General features: G+C 35.7%; 1 non-coding gene across 1 annotated transcript; it reads right to left on the reverse strand.

Moving 5' to 3' along the window:
- Positions 1–269: 269 nt before the first annotated feature.
- LOC131181792 (small nucleolar RNA R71) lies at positions 270–376 on the reverse strand. Its single transcript, XR_009150269.1, has one exon. It is a non-coding gene; the product is annotated as a small nucleolar RNA R71 (small nucleolar RNA).
- Positions 377–6746: the final 6370 nt, after the last annotated feature.

Raw genomic sequence — 6746 nt, forward strand, 5'->3', positions numbered from 1 at the left:
TAAAATCGGTCTTATTCAAATGGTTCAATTCACAATTTGGAGGTAGCCCACTTGAAAATCCTCATTCTCATTTGAAGAAAATTTTGATGATATGTGGTACACAAAGACAACCTGAGTTTCGATGAAGTTATTCCTCACCTTATTTCCATTCTCTCTTGGGATTCAAAGATTGGAGTGGTATGACTCACTTCCACAAGCTATTATAGCTACTTGGGAGCAATTTATCTCAAGCTTTTCTATCTCAATTTTTCCCACCTGGGAAGACCACTCATTTGAGGAATTTGATGGTAGCTTTTAAACCAAGGGATGATGAAACTTTGTATGAATCTTGGATGAGATTTAAGGAGCTTGAAAGGCAATGTCCTCATCATGAAATACCGAAATGGATGATTGTTCAGAATTTCTACACCAGAGTTACTCCAGCCATAAGAAACACAATTGATTCACAAGCAGGAGGAGATTTCATGAGAATGACAAGTGAAGAATGCTATGATCTATTAGAGAAGATTGCTCATAATACCCATTTATGGGGAAATCCTAGAGCACTTGAGCCAAAGAAAGCTGGGATCTATGAACTAGACTCAGTTAGCTACATGAATGCAAGATTTGATCAGTTGACTCAGCTTCTTAGTGATTTTTGCACAAAGGCAACAAACTCAACTCCTACAACTATGCAACAAGTTGCCTTCACAGATGGAACTCAAAGTTGTGGAGTTAATTACTCTTCTTATGGTGATGATTATTTGCAAGAACAAGCTGCTTATGCAGGAGGTTATCAACAGAAACCTATGGGAAATGCTTATTCTAATGTGAACAACTCAACATGGAGACCACAAGCAACTTTTGCTCAACAAGGACAAAGCTCAAATTATGCTCATAACCAGCAGTTTATGCAGCAAAATAGGCCTCAATTTCAGCCTCAATTTCAGCCCACAAGGCAGCCACCACCTGGATATCAAGCAAGAGCACAACAATCCCTTCCATCCCATGAACCGAAGCCATCTTTGGAGAACATGATGGAGAAATTTTTTGCTGAACAAAGCAAGATGAATAGCAAATTGGAGGAAGAAATGCAACACATGAGACAAACCATGGATCAATTACAAGTCCACAACCGCATGTTGGAGACTCAATTGGCGCAACAAGCAAGCTCATCAGGAAGCAATTCCTATGGGAAACTACCTAGCCAACCACAAAACCCTCATGAACAATGTAAGTTTGTAACCTTGAGAAGTGGTAAAAAAGTTGGTCAAGAGAGTGAAAACAAGAGAGAAGAAAAAGAGAGCACAAAAGAAGAAAACTCAGTTGAGAGCAAGAAAAATGAAAAAGAAGAAGAAAGCAAAAGTGAGCAAGATGAAGGAGAGAAACCATACATCCCACCTGAACCTTACAAACCCACCCTTCCCTACCCTCAAAGATTCATCAAGCACAAGCTAGACAAACAATTTGGCAAATTCCTTGAAGTGCTAAAAAAGTTATATATCAATGTGCCATTCACCGAAGCACTATCCCAAATGCCAAGTTATGCCAAGTTTTTGAAGGAGATTCTTTCAAACAAGAGAAGGCTAGAAGATTATGACACAATCAACTTGGGAGAGCAATGCAAAGGCTATAATCCGTAAGAAGTTACCTCCCAAACTCAAAGATCCGGGTGTGTTTTCCATTCCTTGTCATATTGGTGATAATTGTGTGGCAAATGCTTTATGTGACCTTGGAGCTAGCGTCAGCCTAATGCCTCTTTCAATATATGAGAAGTTGAATATGGGAGAATTGAAGCCCACAAACATGTATCTTTCATTAGCTGACCGTTCAATTAAGTATCCGGAAGGCATTCTTGAAAATGTGCCTATCAAGGTTGGGAAATTCTACATTCCGGTGGATTTTGTCATTTTAGATATGGAAGAAGACACAAAAGTTCCTATCTTATTGGGAAGACCCTTTTTGGCAACAGCTGGTGCATTAATTGATGTGAAGGGTGAGCAATTGACACTTAGAGTGGGAGATGATCAAATGATATTCAACATCAATCCAGCCATGAAAAGAAAACATGAAGAAGTTGAGTCTTGTTTGCGGGTAGACATTATTGATGAGATTCTTCAAGAGCATTTCAGACAAAGCTATCCACAAGACCCACTTGAAAATTGCTTAGTCCATGGTGGGAGCATTGATGATGACAATCACAACATAGCTGCTTTTGCACAACACTTGGAGAGTTCTCCACCACATCCTGAAGCCACAATTTTTCAACTTGAAGGAGTACAAAATTTGGAGATCAAACCACCATCATTAAAGGTAGAGGATGCCCCAAAGGTAGATCTTAAACCTCTTCCTTCCAACCTCAGGTATGCTTTTCTTGGACCAAATGAAACATATCCTGTTATAATTAATGCATCATTGACTAATATTGAGAATGAAAAATTATTGAGAGTTTTGAGAGAATATAGAAGAGTTTTGGGTTATGCAATTGATGATATAAAGGGAATTAGTCCAACAGTTTGTATGCATAGGATTTTCCTTGAGCCAAATAGTAAACCTTCCATTGAACACCAAAGAAGATTGAATCCTACAATGAAGGATGTTGTGAAAAAGGAAATCCTAAAATTACTAGCTGCTGGAATTATTTACCCTATTTCTGACAGTGAGTGGGTTAGTCCTGTGCATGTTGTACCAAAAAAAGGTGGGGTGACAGTTGTTAAAAATGAGAATAATGAATTGATACCCACTAGAATCTATGAGTTGGAGAATGTGCATAGACTATAGGAAGTTGAACAATGCCACAAGAAAAGACCATTTTCCCCTTCCTTTTATGGATCAAATGTTAGAGAGATTAGCCAAGCATTCATTCTTTTGTTACTTAGATGGATATTCTGGTTTCTTTCAAATTCCAATACATCCTGATGACCAAGAAAAAACTACCTTTACCTGTCCCTATGGCACCTTTGCCTATCGAAGGATGCCATTCGGATTGTGTAATGCGCCTGGCACATTTCAAAGGTGCATGATGGCCATTTTTCTGATTTTATTGAAGTAATTATGGAGGTATTCATGGATGACTGTTAAGTATATGGCACTAATTTTGTTTCATGCTTGACTAATTTGTCTAATATTTTGCAGAGGTGTGCTGATAATGATTTGGTGTTTTATTGGGAGAAATGCCACTGTATGGTCCAAGAGGATCGCTTTAGGGCATTTAATCTCAAATAGGGAATTGAAGTGGATAGAGCTAAAATAGAAATTATTGAAAAATGCCCTCCAACCATCACAAAGGAGTGCGGAGTTTCCTTGGACATGCCGGGTTTTACCGACGATTTATTCAGGATTTTTCTAAACTTGCTAAACCCTTAACAAATCTTTTGAATCATGATGTTAAATTTGATTTTAATCAAGATTGTATGGTTGCTTTTTGCAGGTTAAAGACGGCATTAACAACAGCTCCTATCATGCAACCCCCGGATTGGACTTTGCCATTCGAAATTATGTGTGATGCAAGCGAGTTTGCTGTTGGAGCTGTCCTTGGCCAGCGAAAAGATAGAAAACCTTATGCCATTTACTATGCAAGCCGAACCCTTGATGAAGCCCAAGTTAATTATGCCACAACTGAAAAGGAGTTCCTTGCGGTAGTATTTGCACTCAATAAATTTCGTTCTTATTTGGTCAACTCAAAGGTAATTGTTTTCACTGATCACGCAGCAATAAGGTATTTAATGAGCAAGAAAGAAGCTAAATCTAGGTTGATTAGATGGATTTTATTACTTCAAGAATTTGATTTGGAAATAAGAGATAAAAAGGGTGTTGAAAATGTGGTAGCTGATCACCTTTCTAGGATGAAAACTGAAAATAAAGATGATGAAATTGTGCCAATTGATGAATTTTTCATGAATGAGCAGTTGTATGTGTTGAATTCTGCACTTCCATGGTTTGCTGATATTGTGAATTTCTTGTCTTGTGGTGTCTTGCCACCTGATTTATCTTGGCAGCAAAAGAAGAGATTTTTGCATGATGTTAAATTTTATTCTTGGGAAGAACCTCTTTTGTTTAGGAGATGTAATGATGGAATAATTAGGAGATGTATACCAGAGGAAGAAATGCATGATGTTATTTACCATTGTCATTCCTCTGAATATGGTGGTCATTTTAGTGTCTCAAAAACTGTTGAAAAAGTCTTGACATCAGGTTTCTATTGGCCTAATATGTTTAAACATGTGAGAAATTTTGTAAGCAAGTGTGATAGGTGCCAAAGGGTAGGCAACATTTCCAAAAGAGATGAGATGCCCCAACAATCCATATTAGAAGTTGAATTATTTGATGTGTGGGGAATTGATTTCATGGGGCCATTTCCATCTTCTTATGGGAATAAATATATCTTGGTAGGGGTAGACTATGTATCTAAATGGGTAGAAGCTATTGCTACACCTACCAATGATGCAAAAGTTGTGGTGAAATTTCTGAAAAAATTTGTTTTGACCAGGTTTGGTGCCCCACGTGCCATAATCAGTGATGGTGGTAGCCATTTTTGCAACCACCAATTTGAAAAATTGATGAGAAAATATGGGGTAAAACATAGGATTGCCACACCATATCACCCTCAAACAAATGGCCAAGTAGAAATCACAAATAGAGAAATCAAGCAAATCTTGGAGAAAACTGTCAATAAGTCCAGAAAAGATTGGTCCCTTAAATTAGATGACACTCTTTGGGCATATAGAACAGCGTTTAAAACCCCCATAGGAACTACACCTTATAGGTTAGTTTTTGGGAAATCATGCCATTTGCCCGTAGAGTTAGAACATAAAGCTTATTGGGCCATAAGAGCAATCAATTTTGATTTACAAGCTGCTGGACACAAAAGACTTTTGCAACTTGATGAGTTAGAAGAATTGAGACTTGATGCTTATGAAAATGCTAGGATCTATAAAGAAAGAACAAAAAAATGGCATGATAAGCATATCAAGAAAAAGGACTTTAAAGAAGGAGATTTGGTTCTCTTATTCAATTCAAGGTTGAAATTTTTTCCAGGAAAATTAAAATCAAGGTGGTCCGGCCCATTTAAAATTGTGAAAGTTTTCCCTCATGGTGCTGTGGAAATTTTTGGTGAAAAATCTGGTAATTTCAAGGTAAATGGACAAAGATTGAGGCACTATTCAGTTGGTGAGCCAATCGAGAAGATAGCAACTTGCTATCTTTCTCATTCTCCATAACATTTTGAGTGAGTATGGTCAAGCTAAAGACCTAAACTTAGCATTTTTGTGCATAACTCATAATTTTTCATTGATTCTTTATTTCTTTCATATATTTGTTTTAAGCTTTTCTATACTCCTTATTCAGAGTTTAACATTGTTCTAATTTCCTTGTGCAGATGGGATGCAATGCATTGCAAGCAAAAAAAAAAAAATAAAAAAAAAAAAAAACATTTCATGTCTTTAATTTCGTTGCTTAATTAATTAGTATTTTGAACTTATTTAGTTAATATTTTGTTTGTGTTGTTTTTCTTGAACTGTTTACTTATTCAGTTTTTTTTTTTTTTTTTTAGTTCCTCATAACGTACATTTTTCTTTTATATCTTTAGTACAATTGCTCACTTGCTTTGATTTGCTATTTCGGATTTACACTTGATGGCTATATTTTTGCGCTTAACTTCCTATTTCAACTTTTTGAGTTTAATTGATTTAATGGATTCCATTGCACTGTTTCTTTTGTAATGAGTGCAGCAGCTGTCCAAATTTTATTTAATTAAATTGGCTGCACTTCAATGAGGTAACACTTCTTATCTCAGCTTGTGTCATTTTCAACACAAGTTGTGCTATCGCTTATGCAACAGGGTAATAATTCTTTATGCACATATAGCAAAATTATCCCATTCCTTGCAATCTTTTAACATTGAGGACAATGTTCATTCTGAGTATGGGGGAGAGGGTAAATTTTTTGCAAAAATTATTTTTCCTTTTTCATTTGCATATAGTGACACACTCATTACTTCATACTTGTACATATTCACATATATACACTGCATATAGCTTCATATATACTTAGTACTTAGTTGCATATAGGTTGACTATACATTTATACACTCATGCATTTCATTTATTCATCTAAAATTTTTGAATTTTTAAACTATCTTTGAATTCCATAAGCCACTTATTCAAGCAATCCAACTTGCCTTTAGATGGTTAGTGGAATGAAAGTTCCAGCTGGGTACAAAGTCTTAAGCATTATTCTTTCTCTTACTTAATAGCTGAAAATTAATACATTTATCTAGGTATGCAGATTCTGATTAGTTATTTTGAGTTTTGAGTGTCTGGATAAGCCTTTAAGAAAGAAAATGGTCATTGTCGTCTCACCATTCCTAGAACAAGCATCTTAGATCTTTCAAAGCGAAATTTTTAACTTGCATTTGATAAGAATATGATTTAGGCATTTCTTCATATTTTAAACCTCACATTTAGCCTTAACCTACCTTAATCTCATTTTAACCCTTGCAAACCCCCTTGAACCTTAATTCCCTAATTTCTTTGGAACCCAAATCATTTACCTAGCCGTTAAACCTAAACACTACCACCTATCTATGAGAATAGTATTTTAGCAATTAAGTGCATAAAAAAATGATAATATAAAAAAAAAAAAAAAAAACTTGGAGGATTGAAACATCTTGAAAAGTGCTAGAGTAATTGTGAAAAGTTGATAAAAAATAAATAAATAAATAAATAGTCACAAAAATATCCCAAAGGTAATTTTGGGTGTGACGTGAA

Source organism: Hevea brasiliensis, chromosome 7, assembly GCF_030052815.1.
Source record: "Hevea brasiliensis isolate MT/VB/25A 57/8 chromosome 7, ASM3005281v1, whole genome shotgun sequence".
In the NCBI taxonomy this organism is placed as follows: Eukaryota; Viridiplantae; Streptophyta; class Magnoliopsida; order Malpighiales; family Euphorbiaceae; genus Hevea; species Hevea brasiliensis.